Source organism: Ascaphus truei, chromosome 7 (assembly GCF_040206685.1).
Source record: "Ascaphus truei isolate aAscTru1 chromosome 7, aAscTru1.hap1, whole genome shotgun sequence".
Classification (NCBI taxonomy): Eukaryota; Metazoa; Chordata; class Amphibia; order Anura; family Ascaphidae; genus Ascaphus; species Ascaphus truei.
In genome coordinates, this window is record NC_134489.1 from 39,190,967 (window position 1) to 39,212,827 (window position 21,861).

Below are 21,861 nucleotides of genomic sequence, written 5' to 3' on the forward strand. Positions count from 1 at the left end.
TTGCAAATATTCCCCACTGCAGCGACCCTGGCTGTTATTTTGGCCTCCCCTTCTATAGAGAGTTGTAGTGTATTAAAGCTTCAGTTCACACAATATCCCACATGTGTTTTTTTTTTTTAAAATAAATTACTTCTGTACTATGAGAAAATACTTGTTGCATTTAAAACAATAAAAAAATAAACAATTTTAAAGACATTTTTAATGTATTCTAATGTAACAAGCATTTTTGTTCCTATAGAAACCATTTACAAAGTCAAATCCCCTTCCCCTTCTGAAACAGCATCACCTTTTTGAGCCCTCTCCAGCAGGGAACCAATTGAATCTAGTTCCTGCCTGGTCACATTACAAAGCATTAGTACGACCACACCTTGAATATGGAGTACAATTTTGGGCGCCACTCCTTAGAAAATACATTATGGAACTAGAGAGAGTGCAGAGAAGAGCCACCAAATTAATAAAGGGGATGGACAATCTGACTTGTGAGGAGAGGCTAGCTAATTTAGATTTATTTACATTAGAAAAGAGGCGTCTAATAGGGGATATGATAACTATATGCAAATATATTTGGGGACAATACAAGGCGCTTTCAAAAGAACTATTCATCCCAAGGGCAGTACAAAGGATTCGGGGGCCATCCCTTAAGGTTGGAGGAAAGGAGATTTCACCAGCAACAAAGGAAAGGGTTCTTTACAGTAAGGGCAGTTACAATGTGGGATTCATTACCCATGGAGACTATGATGGCAGATACAATAGATATCTTCAAAAAAAGGCTGGACATCGTTTTAGAAAGGAAAGGTATACAGGGATATACCAAATAAGTAAACATGGGAAGAATGTTGATCCAGGGAATAATCCGATTGCCAATTCTTGGAGTCAGGAATTATTTATTTTTCCCCTTATGAGATATCATTGGATGATATGACTCTGGGGTTTTTTGTTTGCCTTCCTCTGGATCAATAAGTAAGTATAGATATAGGATAAAGTATCTGTTGTCTAAATGTAGCATAGGTTGAACTTGATGGACGTATGTCTTTTTTCAACCTCATCTACTATGTAACTATGTAATGATCTTCCTCACAGAACTTTGGCTGTCAGTGCAGCAGAAGATTACCCAAGATGCATTTAGTGAACCCCGAGCCCAATCTTCAGCGATCGATTACAGGAGAACGGATCGATCAGCAATTAAACTAATCACTTGTCAGTGTGTAGATTTTATTGAGGCACATATTGAATTTTTTTTTTTTTTTTTTTAAATGACAGCTTGATTTTGCAATCTAGATTCGGAAACTAACCTATTTCCTCTGCAACATGGACCAGAAATGTTTATATCCTGTAGTGAAGAGCACGTCCCCGTAGTAAACAGACAGCAACATGGGAGAACAAAGCGATAAAAACACTGGGCACAGCATGGGACGGGGTGTAAGACTCTGGCTTCTTTGTGCTATGGTTTAAACTTCCACCCCAGAGGCGCAATGGGACAACTTGCCGCAGCCAACTCCCCGCTAAGGTAAGTTATTAAGGGGTTAACTTTAGGGGTTTTATGGTAAGGGATTAAGCTTTTAGGCTAAGGTCAGGGTAAGGGCTTCGAGTATGGACTTTAGGGCAAGGGGTTAAGGTTGTCCGGGTGAAGATTATCGTTGGGGGTTTAAGTTAAGGATTTAACGTTAGGGTTAGGGGATTACCTTTGTAGCTAAACGGCTGGTGGCAAGTTGGCTGAGGCAAGTCGTCCTAGCCTGTCCCAGAGGTGGCTGCACTGCTGCCTTTTTAAGATGTGTTACCCAGACACAAGCTCATTCATTTCTCTGCGCTCATTACTGTGAAGTACAATAATAAACTTTCCCTTTGTCACACGCACTGATCCCGGCTTCGTTATTATTAGGAATTCCTGGATTTATTTCCTCTTACAAATCAGTGTCTATATTTTATTCTTTCTGTTTTCCGGTGAAACATAAAAAAAAATCGCCAGGCATTTGCATCTGGTGTTTATCGGGGCACTTATTTTTGTGTTTCCATCCGCCCGTGACGCATCTGTCTCCAACCTACAGACGGGGCAGCCACAAGAGGTGGGATTTAATAGGAAAGGAGGCTTCATTTCCGGTGACGATTTGGTTTTAACCGAAAGTGCGAGGGGATCAGTCGGCGGAGTTTTATAACCAGAATCCCTATTTATAATAAAAGAGAGTCTATGCTCCCTAGGAACACTCTGCCCCCCCTCCTACTCCCTATGCTGATGTGATAAGAAATACTGTCCTGGCCCATTAATATGGACATACCACCTAGCACTGGGTTATAAGCCCATCTGGGCTCTGTCTGGGGCACAATGAACCTTTTTGCTGCTGGAGACGCATTCAAATGCATTGCACTGGGTTAAGAAACCTGTTGCCATGTCGACGAGGGACAAACATTTCACATCCTCCTTTTTCGCTGGTCTGAGAGCCGTGTGAACCTGTCCGCTGACCCTCACCCGTTGACCCTCACCCGCTATTAGCCGACCGAGAAGTAACATTTTTTTAACAATCTTATTTGCTTCCTTAAACAAACGTAATGGTGCTAAAAGCAAACATTTGTCCGATTTTCTCTATAAATTAAGTCCAATTCATTTTTTTTGGGGGGTGTCAGAATAGTGGTCTAGTATGTTTGGCCGTGACCAAACTGCCTCTAATGCTCCGCTGCCAGGACAACTCACCGCTGGGACACCTGGCCGCAGTTCACCTCGCCACGCGTGCTTTTTGCCGCATGCGCTCCGATGCCATCTTTAACTGCCAATGTCCCTCCATAAGCTCCGCGGGCTCCCGCACCGCTCGCTCCGACAAGCCATGTTTAAAAGTCCCACGCAGGGACGCAACACACCCTAGACGCCCACTCCGCCATTAACCACCCCGAATAAACTCCTTAACCCATTGATTGCCTGATTGAGGTACAACGCATCCTGGAAGCCGTTATGACGTATGCTGGATTTTCGTTTTCTGAGACTGTTTCGGCCCTAGGAGGGACGGCGCCTTAAAATGAATCCTTTAGCCATGTTCCCAAGCTGCTCTCCCTTTGCTCGTCCAGACAGGTACAAGTGGCCCTGCTACCTTTACCCCGATCTCTGGTTAACCCAGGGGTGGACAGCTCCAGTCCTCCGTGGCCACCAACAGGATATCCCTGCTTCAGCACAGGTGGTGCAATCGAAGACTGAGCCGCTGATTGAACCCCCAGTGCTGAAGCAGGGATATCCTGAAAACCTGACCTGTTGGTGACCCGTAAGGACTGGAATTGCCACACCTGGGTTAACCTCGTCTATGGTGGAGACGCCAGCAACGCATTGCGGAGCAACAAAGGGGTAACAACAAAAAACCCACCCTCCTGCCACTTCCCATCACTCGCACATAACCCCAGTATAATAGGGAAGTCTTGGGAACTTTTACCCGACCTGTCAATGCTATGAGAGTTCTCTCTCTCCCCCCTGTGAGAACAAGCTGTCAAGCTGTGCGGGAATGTATGTATCCTATTCAGAAGGCAGACACTCTCTCAGAGGGTCTATCACAGTATTATACAATGCTACTGGGCCATTAACCTATTACTGGCTATATTGTATCATTGCCATGTGTTTTAATGGGTGCAGCCTGTGATACCCGTTCTTAGATCCCATTTTGCAACGTCGTACAGCAAAAATGGTTTTAACCCGTAAAAGTCGATAGTCCTGTTTTTAACCAAGCTAAGAAACCCCTGTTCATTTATGTAACTATTTGTAACCATGTATTATTTGTCTTAACTCTGTGCCCAGGACATACTTGAAAACGAGAGGTAACTCTCAATGTATTACTTCCTGGTAACACATTTTATACATAAATAAATAAATGACATCCCACAAACAAGACTTTTATAGGGCAGCACACAAACAATGGCAAATTCAATGTGGACATTTCATGAAACAAACCACAAAACGGTGTACAAATAATTTCAAATCCCAGGGTGACCTTCCTCAGGAGTTTTAGGGTCGTGGTGGGAAGAATAAGGGGCACATTCTCAGAAGTCCGTTAAATCTGGGCTACTACCATGACTTTACCTAAATAGGTCATGCCCGTTAGGTTCCCTGGGTTTAATGGGTATTCTCAAAGCTAAATACATGCAAAACCAACGGCCGTTAGTAATCTCATTCGCATACGCTTAACCCCGTGTGGAGTTAGCGCAGCCTTGCGTTAGCGTCACATAACGTGGTGTTACGCCTGTCTCACCCAAACGCGGCGTTACTCCGTGCACACCCCGAATAGGTGTTTAATTAAAGTAACTAAAGAGAAGACAGGAGGAAAAGAACCCTGTACTGTAAATAACAATATGGTAGTTATATCCGACCTAACTGTGGTCTCACACATACCCAGAGCCTGTAACAGCCCTATATCAGGGTCTGGGTGTGAGTAACGCCGCCTGTAGCTCTGAGCTAACTAACGCAACGTTAATTCCCTGTGGTCACTATACCGGCGCTCTGTGGATCTGCGCTGTAACAGGGAACGCATCTTCTGCATCTCATTAGCACTAACGCCCGTTATAACACACAAGGGCTCGTTACGGCTGAGAACAGCACTTAGCTCTTTGTTACTGAGCTTTCAAGATCCTCATTAGCACTTAACGAGATGTTAACGTATATCGTACTTCTGAGGGTCTACCCCTAAGTGGACTAAGTAGTAATAGGACTTATCGCCCGTAAAATGTCTAGATTTCTATGTAAAATGCGGACTAGATGGTTCTGATTTCTGTAAATATTAATAATCAGCGGCAGATCTTGTCCCTGTTGTCCGCTGAGAAGTAAAATTGGAAGAATCCTGGCCGCCGGCGGCCAGCACCCCGTGATGAAAGAAAAAGACATGTCTCACGGGTCAATATCAGGGAGAATTTGAGCTCCTTCACCAAATGGCTACATTTCAAAGGAAAAGTACTAACTCTGTAGATATGGGGTGGTCAACTCAGTCTTCGACTGAGCCACTGATTGAGCCACCTGTGCTGAAGCAGGGTTATCCTTAAACCCTGACCTGTTGGTGGCCCTTGAGGACTGGAATTGGCCGCTCCTGCTATAAAGATTTGTAAGACCGCTCGTTTAATTCTAAAAGTGAATGAGACTGACTCCAAATGACTGAAACTTACTGAAGAGGAGTATCTCGGGAACTGGAGGGTCTCCAGAACACAAAAGTTTGGTTGAGATCCGCCCCCCCCCCCCCCCCCCCACCCACCTTCCCATCTTCAACGACAAAAAAGGGCGAGGATTGCTGCACTGTACATTTAATCGAGAGGGGAAAATGTTAACAACCTACGAGTATCAAGCCTCTTAATGCCATGTACAGGCATACCCCGGTTTAAGGACACTCACTTTAAGTACACTCGTGAGTAAGGACATATCGCCCAATAGGGAAACGGCAGCTCGCGCATGCGCCTGTCAGCACGTCCTGAACAGCAATACTGGCTCCCTACCTGTACCGAAGCTGTGCGCAAGCGGGGAAACTATAGAGCCTGTTACACATGCGTTATTTATATCCGTTATGCACGTACATGACGATTGCCGTACAGTACATGCATCGATAAGTGGGGAAAAGGCAGTGCTTCACTTTAAGTACATTTTCGCTTTACATACATGCCCCGGTCCCATTGCGTACGTTAATGCGGGGTATGCCTGTAGTGAGTGATTTAATAATCTGTAAATCTCACAAGGTTAATGCTAACTTAGACCGGGCGGATTCTACCTCCCACGGCACGTTCCATTCCCCATGCCTAGAACTCTCCCTAATACGCGTGGAACGGAGCTCTTACACCAATCAACGTGACGGGTTATACAATGATAATGACTCGGAAAAACATATTTCTTACGGCCAGCACATCCATTTTAGCAACATGATACAGAGACGCCTCAGTGCCGGCATTCAGGCGTTCTGAGACTTAAACGGGGCATTCGCTCACATTCATTAAACAAAATAGCCGGAATACATGTAATAACAGTTCTATTATTACTAATAAAAAAAATGGAGGTAAATTAGAGGAGAGGTGAAGGTGATCTTCGCCCCTCTAGCTAGAAAGGGGATGAAGATCCTGAAATATAATTAAAAAACATCAACTCTTGGCTCCATCACAGGGAAAACTCTTGGCATGTCCCAAAAATACATGCCATGTTCTGATGGAGAACTTCCACCCCCTAAGGCAAAGCAATAACTTCCACCCTACAATAGACAGCAATAGCCATACTGTTCTCCCTCACACACTTACTTTTTTTTCCTATGCTCAACCCTATGAATTCCAAAAGTGGCCCAAGTCATGTGTGTTATCTGTGGGTAACATATGACTTCCTTCTTCCTGCTGGGGTTTCTATTCTGCTCCGGAGATCCGGAGATAAAACCAGTGGCTGTTTTGAGCATGCCTCTGCAGACGTGAAGGCCATCTGGTTATTTCATTATTGATTGAGAAATTATAATACTCATTGACAGGAGGGGATAGGGGAAATTCTGTCAGGCGATCGATTCACATCACCAGAGGATCACACTCAGGGCACTCTGTTCTTTTTTAAGCCATAAATGTAACACAGGTGGGGGAGGTCTCACTGGTGGGATATGAGGAGGTCTCACATTTATTTTATTTATAAAATGTTTTACCGGGAAGTAATACATTGAGAGCTACCTCTCGTTTTCAAGTATGTCCTTGAAAGCGTTACTTTTTCTACTTTGGTAGGAATCACTTCACTCAGCCTGGTGATTTGGACAGCACTGGTTGAGCAGTCTCCGAAACACAGACAAATACGAGCTCGGGAAGAGAGGAGTCAGACAACAGGTCTGCTTCCACACTTCAAAGTTTATTCAGTTGTGCCCAGACATTTATACAGAAAACTAAGGGCATGTTAATACATAACATATCATGTTTAACAATGAGAAATAACAAGTTTCTTAGAGGTTATGTATCTGTGTCTTTGGACAAAGCATTAGTAAATCATTACATCTTGCTTGTGTTTGGCCGGCAGTTTCTACTTCTACATTACAAAGAGAAATACAGGGAATGTTTATCAAGAGCATGCAGCTGTATTGTTTGGGACATTTTACTGCTCTTGTGCTATTGTATAAAAGACAAACTGAGAACAACAGAAGTAAATAAAGATTACAACTAGCACAGTGAGTTAATTCTCTCAGTACTGGAACAGCCTGTATAAGAAAGATAAAACTAGCAGATTATATTCACTCTTTCAATCCCTGAGATTTGTAGAGCTGACATATAATTTAAACCCCTTCAGTCCTCATATCCCACTTGGGTGGGATAGGGGGAGGTCTCACTGGTGTGCTAGGAGGAGGTCTTACACTGGTGGAATATGAGGAGGTCTCACATGGGTGGGATATGAGGAGGTCTCACATGGATGGGATATGAGGAGGTCTCACATGGGTGGGATATGAGGGTGGTCACGCTGGTGGGATAGGGTGGGGTCTCACATGGGTGGGCAAGGGGAGGTCTCACATGGGTGGGATATGTCGAGGTCTCACAAAGGTGGGATATAAAGAGGTCTCACATGGGTGGGATATGAGGGGGTCTCACATGGGTAGAATATATGGAGGTCTCACATTGGTGGGATATGGGGGTGGTCATGCTGGTGGAATAGGGGGATGTCTCACATGGGTGGGATATGAGGAGGTCTCACTTGGGTGGAATATGGGGAGGTCTCACACAGGTGGGATATAAGGAGGTCTCACACTAGTGGTATATGAGGAGGTCTCACATGGGTGGGATATAAGGAGGTCTCACTGGTGGGGGAGGTCTCACTGGTGTGATATGGGGAGGTCTCACACAGATGGGATATGAGGAGGTCTCACATGGGTGGGATAGGGGAAGGTCTCACATGGATAGGATGGGGGAGGTCTCACACTGGTGGGGGAGGTCTCACTGGTGGGAAATGAGGAGGTCTCACATGGCTGGGATAGGGGGAGGTCTCACATGGGTGGGATATGACGAGGTCTCATATGGGTGGGATATGGTGAGGTCTCACACGGGTGGGATATGGGGAGGTCTCACACGGATAGGATATGGGGAGGTCTCAAGCAGGTGGGATATGGGGAGGTCTCACACGGGTAGGATATGGGGAGGTCTCACACAGGTGGGATATAAGGAGGTCTCACACGGTGGGATATGAGGAAGTCTCACACGGGTGGGATGTAAGGAGGCCTCACACTGGTGGGGGAATCTCACTGGTGTGATATGAGGAGGTCTCACATGGGTGGGATAGGGGGAGATCTCACATGGAAAGGATGGGGGAGGTCTCACACTGGTGGGAAATGAGGTCTCACATGGGTGGGATAGGGGGAGGTCTCACACGGATGGGATGGTGGGAGGTCTCACACTAGTGGGGGAGGTCTCACTGGTGGGAAATTAGGTCTCACACGGGTGGGATAGGGCGAGGTCTCACACGGATGGGATGGGGAGAGGTCTCATTGGTGGGATATGAGGAGGTCTTACATTGGTGGGATATGAGGTCTCACACGGGTGGGATATAAGGAGGTCTCACACGTGTGGGATATAAGGAGGTCTCACACAGGTGGGGGAGGTCACACTGATGGGGGGGTCACACATGGATGGGATGGGGGGAGGTCTCACAATGGTGGGGAGGTCTCACACTGGTGGGGGAGATCTCACGTGGGTGGGATACGGGGAGTACTGTACATATGTATGTGTATTATTTATATAGTGGCGTAAGGGGTTAAGTGCGCGCTGGCCGTCACAAGTCTCCTTGTGCAATTCCTCTTCTATGCTGCTCCCCGTCCCCCGTGATCAGCGGGGCTGGAGAAGACTCACATACACATAAACAAAAACAATGGGGGCGCAAAAAGGAGCAAATGATCACTACAAGTGCAAACATGAATCAGTTTATAATAGCCTACAAGACTTACAATAAAATGGGGATCGTATAGACCCAAGTACACCGACCAGGCGATTCACACAAGCGTATTGCGCGTATTGGTCGTCACGTAATGCCCAGCACGCAATACGCCCAACAGTGCCTACACGAGCGCAGGAATCACTACACGTGGATGCCGGTTTAGGACATCCCCTCAGCACACGCCCTCTGCGATCAGGAGAGGGGGATTTTGCCTGGACTACGGACCTTCCGCTTGTGTGAATCGCCTGGTCGGTGTACTTGGGTCTATATGATCCCCATTTTATTGTAAGTCTTGTACTTGTTAATATAGGCTATTATAAACTGATTCATGTTTTCACTTTTACTGATCATTTCCTCTTTTTTGTGCCCCCGTTGTTTTTGTTTTTTCATATACTGCCAACAATGTACACAGTGCTTTACAAACTGAACATCAGTGTACCGGGAATTCTAATACAACAAGTGCAACAGATATGAGGAGGTCCTCCTGAGGTTCTGCCCAACACCTCACATCATCATGGACATATTGGAGCTTATTCCGGCTGAAGTCAGTATCCCAAGTGTAATTTTTTTAAGGGCGTGTGCTGATGCAATTAAGCGCGAGCATTACACAGACTTGATTATTACGCACAGACGTATGATTGAGAATGATGTTAAAATCACGCATAGCCAATAGCACCAATATATTGATTTTATGACCAGCTGCTAACGATTCTGTAGCGGCTAACTGTACATCGGCTCAGAGTCCCAGAAATAACGATGGCCCCCCACTTACATTTTAACGGCACCGCTATTATCGCGATTACGTCTGAATGCTAAAATCGACAAAAGTATTTTTAGAAAGACTCACTGCCCTGTTTTTTTTTGTTTTTTTACATTACTCTTCGGAGCTTGTAATGTAGATTTTGTGCAGCTCTTAATTATGTTATACAGGGTATCATTACATGAGATTACATTACTGTACATACATTTTATCATTAGGCAGCAAACCCTCGTGGCTTCCTAATGAGAACATGACAGGCTTTTGTCAGTCCCTAAAACATTACAAGCAGACATCCGGCTAAACAATGATAAGGGCAGTGTGAGTCACTGCAAAGAGGTTTATGGAAAGGGTATAAGGACTATGACAGGGGTGACCAACAGGTCAGGTTTTCAGGATATCACTGCTTCAGCCCAGGTGGCTCAATCTTTGACTGAGCCAACTGGGCTGAAGCAGGGATATCCTGCACACCTGATCTGTTGGTGGCTCTTGAGGACTGGACCATGGGGTATATTCTATAAGCTCCGAGATCCCCCAATCCGTGCGGCGGCCATAGGGCCTCCGCGTCAGACCGCACAGATCGGCGATCTCGGAGCTTATGGCATATACGGTAGCCCTATGCTGTAGCTGCTTTTTTAAATAAACGTGTCAGGCATCGTCCCCGCCCTACGTCACTAAATCTGCCCCACCCCTCCCAGGTACATATAAGAGAATAAAAAAAGTATTTCCCCCGGCTCAGGTAGAATTGGCAAAAAAAAAAACCCCCACTCACAAACCAGTCCAACAGGGGAAAAAAGAACAGGAAAAAAAAGAAAATGCTCCCCAGACAAGCCAAATCTGGGCCAAATAGTACAACACACACTGTGTGTTCCATTCATTGTTTGGTGAATAGCGATTCATACCGAGAACTTTTGATTAGCCTAAAACAGGACATTTTCCTACTGGACATCTGCCCAGCTGGCGACGTCACAGAAGTGAGGTCAGAGGGAGACTTCGCTGCCGCCTTAAATTCTTTCCCCTTTCTCTCTTTTTTTTTTTTTTTCACCCACACCCTTTTTGTCCTTTGATTAAAGCTGACATCATCACTGCATGTTTTTCTGGGGGCAGGGCTGAGAGGATAGAGACCAGCAGAGCGTGAGACAGGCGAGCTTCTTGTTTCCTGCAGCCACAGCAGCCGTGTTTAAGGTAAGACCAGTTCGCTCGCGTGTTCTGTACAGTAAGTGGCGTGGGGTTTCACCCAGCAGCCGGCTGCCGGCAGGTCTGCCGACACTGCCGGGTACATATTTCGTTTTGTCAACGTTCCTGGCGACTTAAAAAAAATAATAATACAAAAGCATAGATAATGCCAAGTATGGATCATTGTGTGACTCGTTGCGGGGTCACATTATTCCACATGGGGAGTTGCAGTGACTTTGTGACTCTTGTTGTGGGGGTCACTTTATTCCACATGGGCAGTTAGTGAAAGGTACTGGTACTGTAGCTGTATTGGTTCCAGAAAGAGTGGTATATTTTGTGGGCTGTGATACCTTTTTTTTAATGGACCAGCGTATCAACCCTACAAGATGTCCTTGTGCGTCAGCTTGTGAGACTGCACAGATCTCTCGGAACCGCGTGCAAACTCTGACTGTCATTTTTTGGACTTGTGCGCCGTTTTGTCCCTTCCTTTTCCTGCTGTAAACGGGGCAGAGACGCTGATAAAGCGAGCAATCCTATTATCTGTTACTTGTCCGGTGCCAACGTATTATGCAGCAACGTGGTATTGGGGCAGAGAGTAGGGGACGTGCATGGGTATATGTAGCTGGATATTCAGTAATTGAGGAGCCTTCTGCACGAACAAACCCCTGTTGCTCCAAGTGTTTCGGGGTTAAAAACAAACACGTTTTTGAGCCTGTCGGTGTCCTGCACCTGCCTCCACTCCCCCTGCAATCCTAGTAAATCAGCTACACTGACCTACACTGACCAACACTGTTCCTGGTTGTAGGGTGCACCAAGAGGTAAGGGGGTGGTGGTTTCAGGGTGCAGTATGATCCTAAGGAGGTGCTGGTTTTACTGTTAAGGTATTTAACCTCTTGCACACTAAAGGTGTCTTATCCAATAGGTGAAGGGTTAATCTACCTGGGCATTTAAAAAAAAAAAACCCCTTCCTGCCACTCCCCTAATCTTATCATCTGAGAGCAGCCCAGTTTAGCCCTGGAACGCCCACAGCAGGCTGTTAACCCCTTTCAGTGCCAAAGTGGCTGCAATGCAGGCGCTCTTTTGGCAGTGAAGGGGTTAAAAGACCCCCGCCCAGTGTAGCTCAGCTGTGTGTGTGTTCTTTGCAAGATTCTGGTAAGGGACAGACAGATTATAGAAGGTAGGCGGCCTGGCCTAGGTGGCAGCGTGGAGAGGCGTTATATGCAACGCAGCTGCAGTTATGGGGGAGCTCAAATGATATTATTGGGTTTACATTTAAGCAGCTTTAGACAGTTGGCGTGTGCAGTCCCATTCAGGGCAGCTTACTATATTACTTGGATTGTAAGCTCTTCGGGTCAGGGACTCCTTTTTTTCCTAATGTTACTTTTATGTCTCGTGCGTCGCTGCTGTGACGCGCTATGTACACATGGTGCTATATAAAAGATATACATACTGCGTGCTACGTTATACGGGTGGGGTCTGCTATATCTCCCCTCCTGATCTAGGCACATTGTTCAAATATTCATGTTTGGGGTAATTAAACAGATTTTTGCTTTACAGCAAAGGGCGTAATGTAGGTAATCCCCTAATTTGCCCTTTTTTCCCTACTTGCTATTACTTTGCCCTGGGGCACATACAGCAAAGTAATAGCAAGAAGGGATTAAAAGGCAAATTAGCTGATCCAAATTACCTTTGTTTTCTGGTTTCTGATCATCCTAAGGGAGCGGGCCGAAATATGGGAAAAATACCTGTATTAAAAGAGAGCCATGCAATACTGTACGTGGTTTTATTTTATTTTTTTAATAAATCAGTTCTGTAGTATTAGATAATACTTACTTTTTTTTTATTTTTTACATTCAACTCTGCCGTTTTTAATATATGGAGCATCCTTTGATTTCTATAGCCAGTTTTAGCCCACCTCCCCAGCAGTGCAAGATCTTTGCAACACTTTCCTGTTTGATCATTTGTTGCCAATATTCCCAGCAGTTTGAGCTGCAAGCTGTAACAATAGATAATGTTACCGTAGTAATATAAGAATACATTGTAGCTGCTGAGTTACACTGACTGAAGGATTGATTGAAACAAAGGCAGCCATTTAGTGAACCCTGGGAAGCGGGATCTTTGCTGAGCGATCACGGGAGAACCAATCGATCGGCAGCTTAGGTAATTGGTTTTCAATAAAGGTCATCAAAGGCTGCATATAATAAAACAAAAATATATTTTTGTTTCAAAGTGCCTGTGCTTTGGCTGCCTCTTTAAAAGGGTGTCCTGTTAAACAGGCAGAGTTGGTGAAACAAATCATTCCTCAGTTTGAAGGTTTCTGAGATCTCTGCTAAGATTAGGGCTTGTAAAAAATGAGGACAGAAACACATTAGGACAGGCATGCTGAGGCCCTCCTGCAGTCACCGCAGGAATTCTGCTCTGCTCCAACATTTCATCCCCCCTCCATGCTGCCAATTCTGACAGACGCACAATTTATCAACCTCTTCATTTCAACAGGGACAGGTTCACGGGGGGCTGTTTTAGGATTCTCCCTGTACGTTATTTGTCATCTTGCAGAGGCAGCAATTATGTAGCAGTATATTTCATTGAAGCACACCGATCATTATTGAAGGTTTTTAGGATAAACGGGTTGATACATTTTTGCATGATGGTAATGTATGGTATGTTACTGATTATGTATAGTGCCCCCACTCAAAATACCTTCCTGTTTCAGAAAAAAACATTAATGCAACTAAATATTTGCAGGGATTAATAAAGATGGCACCCATTATGATTATTCTCAGACTTGCTCTACATATCCACCCAAAATGTTTTGGGTGGAAGCCCCCAAAACAACATTTCTAACACTTGACTTCTCATAATGTTCTCTAGAGATAAATGGAACGCTGATATATTATATAGCCATACACCTAGAAAGTTCTGAATCCACAACTTCGGGAATGTTCTTAGAGGTCTAGGCACAGATCAGGGGTGCTCAACCCCAGTTGTGCCCCCCCCCAACAGGTCAGGTTTTAAGGGTATCCCAGCCTCCGCACAGGTGGCTCATCCTAAAATACTTCACCCAGGTGCAAATCATATGGAGAAAGAGACACCGCACATCCGGGTAAGTGATCAAAAAGAAAAATATATTGTTCAGAACTAATTCCAACATTTCGGAACCATTCATGAAGGGTCCCTGAGTGGTTCTGAAGTGTTGGAATTTGTTCTGTACAACACATATTTTTTTGGGGGCACTTACCTGAATGTGCTGCGTCTCCTCCATATGATTTTGGGTCTGGGTGAAGTATAACAATATAGTCATGTTCACCCCTTGTTGAGCCACTGCTGGGCGAAGGCCTCCCCAATATATACGCATCACTAGGGAAATAAAGGCTGGACTTCTACATCCACTATGATGTTGTATAATTCATCCCATTTTATGTGCACCAGCTAATTCTTGCCTACCTCCTCCTAGATCCACTATCTAGGTCACAAGCTGGCTGAAAAGACACTATAGTAGTTGCAATCAACATTGTTTGTTGATACACTGATGCATAGCGTTGCTAGGTGTCCAGTATTGAACTGGACTGTCCTGTATTTGGACACACTGTCCAGTAAAAAATTACAGAATACTGGACACGTGTCCAGTATTGCCTTTCTGGACATAGTGACCCGACAGCTTGGGGGGTGGGGGGGGTCACGAGATTTCCCCAAACACAGAGAGAGCTGGGCTGTTGCTAGGGGGCTGGGCAGCCTGGAGGTAGGGCCAAGGAGAGGAGGAAACAGAATGGAGCAGAGAGAGATGAGGTGTGTGTGTCTCGAGCGTGTCGCACCGTTCACCATTGTGCCCAGTATTTTTGGAGAAGCCGCCTGGCACCCCTACGTGATGTATGTACAAAATATTTCTCAGTGTAAATGAAACCATGTCATTTCTGCATTTCCACCCACTGAATATCAGTCCTAACAAGACTCACGCCTCAGCCCTCTCCTCCAAAGCGTCTCAATACGTCACGAGCTGTTCTATTAACTGCGTAATTCTCTGCTCTTCTACCTCCCAAAAGCTCTCTTTTGGGTTGGAAGGAACTTTCCATGAACATGATCAGGGATGCGTATGTCAGGATTTAGACCTCTTCAATAAAACTAGATTTCTTTATTTTATACAACTACATTAATAAGTACCAGTTGGAGATTAAAAAAACACTTGACTCCTTTTATATCGATAATGACAGTGAAGGCCTTCAGCGAGGGTAGGCTTTCTGCAGTAGAATTATGCTGGAACAATGACCAGAAGGGAACAAAGGGAATGGACCTGCGTGTAGGAGTCTGGGTTGTGCCATTCAGCTCGCGCCCAGCTCACATGGTGCACACAGCTATCCCTACCATAAACTTCAATAGCATCTCTCTCGTAAATGTCAGCAAAAAAACCCCAAAGTGAATCACAGAGCTATGGGGCTGTGCTGGAGTCCTTTTACAGGAATCTGTCATGCCTAAACCTCATTCAAAAGCCCTGACAAAAAAGCCGCATTCGTGGCAGGATTATACATAGGATTACGTGTTTTCCATGTGTGCAGAATAATAGGACCTAAGTATTGTTTATTTTTATTGGCATTCGGTTTTCAAATTGGATAAAAGCAGCAAAGTCATTAAAAAGAAGGAAAGTAATTGGAGAGACGCCGGGCCCCGACGCTCTCACACCCACCATGTCGAACAATAGGAGAACTCCTGTTACTGGAAGTATAGCTGTAGGGTGTGCTGGCTCACACAGTTTCTGCAAGAAACACAGCGTGCCCGGATTTCAGGGGGAAAATACAGATGGAAAAACATTAGTATCTTGGCTGAAAAACTGCCACCTCCTTCTGTAACACGGTGCAATGCATTGCTAGCTCCTCTAGCAAAGGAAGGGTTAACACACTGCGCTACAAAGTTATAATGTAACACTTCTATCCTCGGATTCATTTGAAGGGGAATAAATGTGTGCCCAAGCGTAGCACCCTGTTGTGGATCTGGGCGTTAGATTGTAAGATTTGGGGTCAGGTTTTCCCTTGTGGTCATTTTACCTGCTAAGCTTATCCATAGCCGTTTGTACTGTATTTACCTTTTTGTATTTTGCAAAGCGCTGCGTACACTGGCGTTTGTATAAATACAATTCTACATCCATAGATAAGAGTACGGCCACCAACCTCCAAGAGCGTAAAGGTTGTTTTGGCCGTGGCGTCCCACAGCACAGGGGTAATGCTCTCTACCACTCTCTAAATACAGATACCCAGCACAAAATGGCTCTTCTGTTGGGTATTACTGATGGCAAACGGGCAGCATTATACAAACCAATAAGGCAAGTCTAGTAACATTCTGTATGTAGTTCTATTATAGTATATTATTAGTAGCTGTGGGTATATAGTGCAGCATGTTAATTTGCAGCTGAAGGCTGTGTCCATGGTTACTGCGACCGTGCGCGCGGTGTGATCAAAATGCCGTGCCTCTGTGAGGCTGTCCCTGGAGCGTGCGACTGTGCACGCGTTTTGAAGCGCCGGCGCTCGCGATGCACGAGGGAACAAATGTGTTTCTGTCGCGCGACGGCCAGGTCATGGGAGCGGTTTGCCCAATGACGCCATGCCCCATGACATGCCCCCTCATCGCGTCCACCAAGAGGGCACAAATCGCTTCAGCTAGAGGTGAGCGCACACACACGCGGCATAAGGCAGCAGTCCCAGCTGCTGGGTTTTTCTCTCCCCTTTAATATATGCATCGATATAATCCACACAATAAGTAATTAGCCAAGTTGATTGGTGAAGATTCGGCTCGGGGGTTCACCAAATGGCTGTCAGTGCAGCAGGAGAGGACCAAAGATTCAAAGTTCTGTGAGGAAGATCATGTGACCAGGCAGTCATTAGATACAATTAGTGCACTGCTAGAGACAGGGCAGGGCTCAAAAAGGGGTGTGCCAAAACTGTTTCAGAAGAGGAAGGGGATGTGACTTTGCAAATTGTTGTAAAGAAACAAAAAATGCTTGTTACATTATAATACATTAAAAATGTCATTCAGATTTTTTTTTAAAAAATGGCACAAGTATTTTCTCATAGTACAGAACTGATTTATTTTAAAAACACACAAGTAGGGTATTGCTTGGTCTGCAGCTTTAAAGAGGAGGTTTGGCTAAACCTGAAATGCTGAATGTATGTAGAGCCGGTCTAACCAATGCCTCGAGGTCCACAGGCCGCTATATTCTATATCATTTCTAATAAGTATTAACCGTCTGCCATTATTGAAACAGGAAGATAAGGCCAAGCTCATGATGGTGGCGTTGCTACGTGCTCGCGTCCGTGCGCACTTCCGGGACTCTTACCTTATTGCCTACTGGAGTTTTTCAAGTATCCGTGGCGCTGCACGCGTCGACGTTGCTACATTTTGCCGCCACAACTGAAATTGAGATATGGGGCCGCAGTAGCGTGACGTCAGCTGGTTCAGCCAATGAGGGCGAACCAGCTCAGTGACGTGTTCGGCACGCCCCCGATCGCCGCGACCGATCTCCTGCAGCTGGCACACACATCGCTGGGGCTACAGAAGCGCGCCACAACCATGAGCTCGGCCTAAGTGTTCTTGACAGCCTCAACATGCCCTAATAACCTGGACCTATTTCATACTTACCAACACACCCACAGTCGGGAGCAATAATGTATTCCATGTGTAACTTCTAAACTCCAAACTCCAAATGCACTGGGATGGACGTGGGTGTGTATGCATTTGGAAACCTTGATTCGTGTTCTACCCGTATGTGTCAACTGCTGTGAGAATAATTCATAGCTGTCAGGAGTATTATATTATACTGCGTGGATTACAGCCGCAGTTTTAAACTGCTTGTAAATGCAATTATGAGCTTGCCGACGGTAAAAAGGTAAACGCAGAATAAAATCCCTATTGCTGTTAATTCCACTCCCTTTGCAGTCCAACTCTCGTCAGTTGATTCTAAAGTTTTTAATGAGCCCATAAATTTCTTACCCCTCTGCATGGAGTATTACAGAAATGAGTCCAGGCTGTTATTTTTGGGCTGTGAACCCCTTTGCTTCGGAAGCAGCTGGCAACCCTCGGTGTTATTAAGTATCACCATCAGATTAATTGGTTAATATTCTTTTTTGCTGCCAGAGAGGTAGCAATGCACTGTTCTGCGCGGTGCTATTGCATGGCTCTGCGCCTTGCTATTGCTCTGTACGGAGCTATTGCACGGCTCTGTGCCTTGCTATTGCACAGCTCTGCACGGTGCTATTGCATTGCAGGCAGTGAAATGCCAAATAATTCCCACATTAAAAGTGCACTAAACTCTTAATTTCTGCAGCTCATTAAATATGCTAAAAATGATGATTTACTGTGGGTGTTTTTTACCCACAGGATCATACGTAAATTGAACATAAATAATTACTCCTGAGTTGCACACGGGCCCTTTACCTCCTAATAACCAGAGATCCTTTTACATGTGGAGATTATCCCAGACGGGCCGGCAATGAAGTGCAAATCGAGAGACTAATTGGCCCATAACTGGTTTGGTCAAAGATGGGCAACTCCAGTCCTCAGACCACCATGGGTCAGGTTTTCAGGATAAGCTTGCTTCAGCACAGGGGGCTCAGTCAACAACTGGCCAGCTCCAGTCTTCAAGGGCCACCAACAGGCCAGGTTCTCAGGATATCTCTGCTTCAGCACAGGTGACCCAGTCTTTGGCTGAACCCCTGATTGAGCCACCTGTGCTGAAGCAGAGATATCCTGAGAACCTGGCCTGTTGGTGGCCCTTGAAGACTGGAGTTGCCCAGCCCTGGCTTAGGTGCCCCAGTTGGGCATCAACATCTCGGGCGCGCCTTCTTTATCAGGTTCTACTTTAGTGACACAATTGCAATTTAAGCACATAAACCGCATTAGGGAGCGATGAAGCCCCAAGAGATTATACCAGAACATGTCTTGAGGTGCATGCTGCCACCAGCCCAGTGCATTTCCACTTGTATTTCTTTAACCACAGCTTAAGGATATGACCCGACACGTTCTGCACAGTGACCTCATGTCTAACTCACACCCACCTTTGTCCTTCAATACACGAAGAATGGATTCTTAAAATGATGTCACCTTTTATGCCGCCTACTTTTTTTTTTAAATGCTGTAATAGTTGTTTTTTTTTTTAAATGGGGGGGGGGGGGCACAAAATATGGCTGAAGATTTCTCCTTGGAGGTTTTTGTTTTGCGGTATATTGATTTCAGATTTGGAGGGTGTATTCCTATAAGGAAGATAATGCTGTGTACAGCAGTCTGAACACAACTGTAAAATGTGTCTTAGTAGGAGAACAGGGACACACAAATTAACACATGTATGTATATCTTTATTTATATAGCGCCCCCAACAATGGACTCGGCGCTTTACAAAGAGAGAGTACAGGAAGTTATAATACAATAAGCGCAAACAAAATCCGACAATAGGAAAGGCCTCCCTGCCTTGGGGAGATAACAAACAAACTGATGTTGTTTCTTAGTATACTGTAACCTTCTCTGAACAAGAGAAGGATCGTATTGTTATTACTGTGACAAAATCAACTGAACAGACCCGCAAAAAGGTGTATTAAGTACAATGTCTTTCTAAGCACTAGTAGTGTCGGTTAAATGGAAACATCAAAGTACACATACACCCGTGGTTTTCAACCCTTTTTTTTGGTTAAGGAACCCTATAATTATATTGTGAAATACTGCGGAACCCCAACCCTCTCTAATAGCGCGTCTCAGATCAGATGCATTGTAAGGTACCCCAACCCTCTCTAATAGCGCGTCTGAGAATAGATGCATTGTAAGGAACCCCGACCCTCTCTAATAGCGCGTCTGAGATCTGATGCATTGTAAGGAACCCCCAAACCCTCTCTAATAGCGCGTCTGAGATCAGATGCATTGTAAATTCTTCGGTATTTGGTAACATTTAAAAAAAAAAAAATGACCTGAATGTTGTAGGGAACCCGTTAGGGACGCCCACTGTACCCCTGTTGAAAAACACTGATATATACAGTCTCATTATACTGCACGTTCACTATCTGGGAGAGGTGAAATTCTCACCCCCGAAGATAATCTATTGTTCAAAACAGCGACACCCCTAAATGTCCCCTGGTACTAAAGGGGATGCGATAAGTGTTGGGCGTCCTATTATAATAGCAGGCCGACCAATACGAACCTGACATACTGTAAAAGGGGCCCCGCGTGTGATCTCTCGCCAAAAGTCAAAGACAATATGTAAAGGTTACAAAGTTGCCAACAAACATTGGGATTATAGCAGCCGGCACAGGTCTACACACAGACCTTAATATTGCAACATTTTCCGCTTGCAGATTACTCCACATATTGGCAATAACTGGATTATGTGGCAATAAATTATTAAATGCTCAAATACCAACATCTATACGGAACTACCAATTTGGTTAAGTAAAATGTGTAACCACTTTAAGAAATTATAACCTCCTCCTTCTTTTTTTTTTTTTTTCCCTTCCTCCCCCCGCCCCCCACCCCTGGACAAAGCTACAAGAACAGGAGCGGCCAACTGTAGTCCTCAAGGGCCACCAACAGGTCCGGTTTTAAGGATATGCCTGCTTCAGCCACCTGTGCTGAAGCGGGGATATCCTTAAAACCTGACCTGTTGGTGGTCAGCGAGAACTGGAGTTGGCCACCCGTGTATAATAAGAACAGTAATTGAACTTTGTTCCAAAGAAGCACAGTTATGTAACACGTTTCTCTAAGTGTTTCGCTGTTACATGCTGTAAAAAACACAGGGAACCAAAGAACACAACACCTGGAGCCGTTCTGTGCGCCTTTCATGGTCTGAAGGTCGTGAAACAAAAGGAGGTTTTAGCAAATATCTGGCAAGTAATGAGGTATAAGCAAGACAATGGGGTTGTCTCATGTACACAGGTGTAAATCTCTATTTACAGCAGCGATATTACACGTGTTGTACAATGCAACTAGTGAATAATGCTACACTGTACCCAAGTCAGGGGTGGCCAACAGATCAGATTGGAAGGATATCCCTGCTTCAGAACAGGAGGATCAATCAGTGGCTCCTGTGCTGAAGCAGTGATATCCTGAACACCTGACCTGTTGGTGGCCCTTGTGGACTGGGTTTGGCCGCCCAGGATTATATAGTGATGGCACTGAACAAAGGTGTCACTCCAAAGGCCAGTACTGCTTTTATATAGCAGCAGGATCCCGTGTGTTCCACTTCAAGAAAAAAATACCTCCCCCCTCCCCCTCCCCCTCCTCCTTCTCTGGCACTTGGAATGGCTCACATTGTATATATTTCTTAAATCAACACACGGAAGTAAGACTATTATCTCATCGTACTGTAAATTAAGCTGCTGCCCTGCCGGTCTCTGCATACGTTTCACTCTTTGAAACACCAAATGTATATTTTGAATCTTACCTTACTCCCCCGAAGCGGATTGCTGATCCCCCTGACATCTTGCATCTGGAGCGAGCCCTGTCTCTGTCGGCCATATTGTTTTCCCAATTTGACTGCTTCCACCCTGGGCTTGTGGCCCCTGGGACCAAGGGTTGGGGAGGAGGGGAAGATTGTCGTCAGATAAGCGAGGGGAAAAAAAATTGTTTTTGAGTGGGGTTACTCCTTTTCACACACACACTTTCCAACTATAATCTTAGTGCAATTTGGTTCACCACAATACTGCATTTCTATGGATCATGGACAGTACATGGAGCACTTATTTCTCTGTGTGTGTGTGTGTGTGTGTGTGTGTGTGTGGTCTAGGTGTTAGCGATGGTTTATAAATAGGAGACTGTGCTAAATGTACATATCTGCTTGAGTTTCTTTATTAAAGATAAGATCAGTAATCAATTCTGGACAAAATTCATGTCATTTAATTATGTCAAGCATGACCAGAATAAATGATCTATTCACGGGTGTATATGTATATACAGGTGGTCCTTGCTATCCGACTGTCCGTTATCCAACGACAGATGAATGCATTATCTGGCGTCAGAATGGATTATCCGACGCTCACTGCTGTGGATTAACATTGGATCCGCTATCCGACGGTGGTTTGCGGGA

General features: G+C 45.1%; 2 protein-coding genes across 2 annotated transcripts in view; one reads left to right on the forward strand and one right to left on the reverse strand.

The window, feature by feature from the left end:
• Positions 1–3,762: 3,762 nt before the first annotated feature.
• The window catches only part of PCP4L1 (Purkinje cell protein 4 like 1), a 374,963-nt gene continuing 356,864 nt past the window's right edge, over positions 3,763–21,861 (reverse strand). The window contains exon 5 of the transcript XR_012802606.1: positions 3,763–3,795. The gene's annotated coding sequence lies outside the window, so the exon portion shown is untranslated. The remainder of the gene's footprint in view (positions 3,796–21,861) is intronic.
• Positions 10,663–21,861, forward strand: part of TAGLN2 (transgelin 2) — a 35,038-nt gene continuing 23,839 nt past the window's right edge. The window contains exon 1 of the mRNA XM_075607826.1: positions 10,663–10,820. The gene's annotated coding sequence lies outside the window, so the exon portion shown is untranslated. The remainder of the gene's footprint in view (positions 10,821–21,861) is intronic.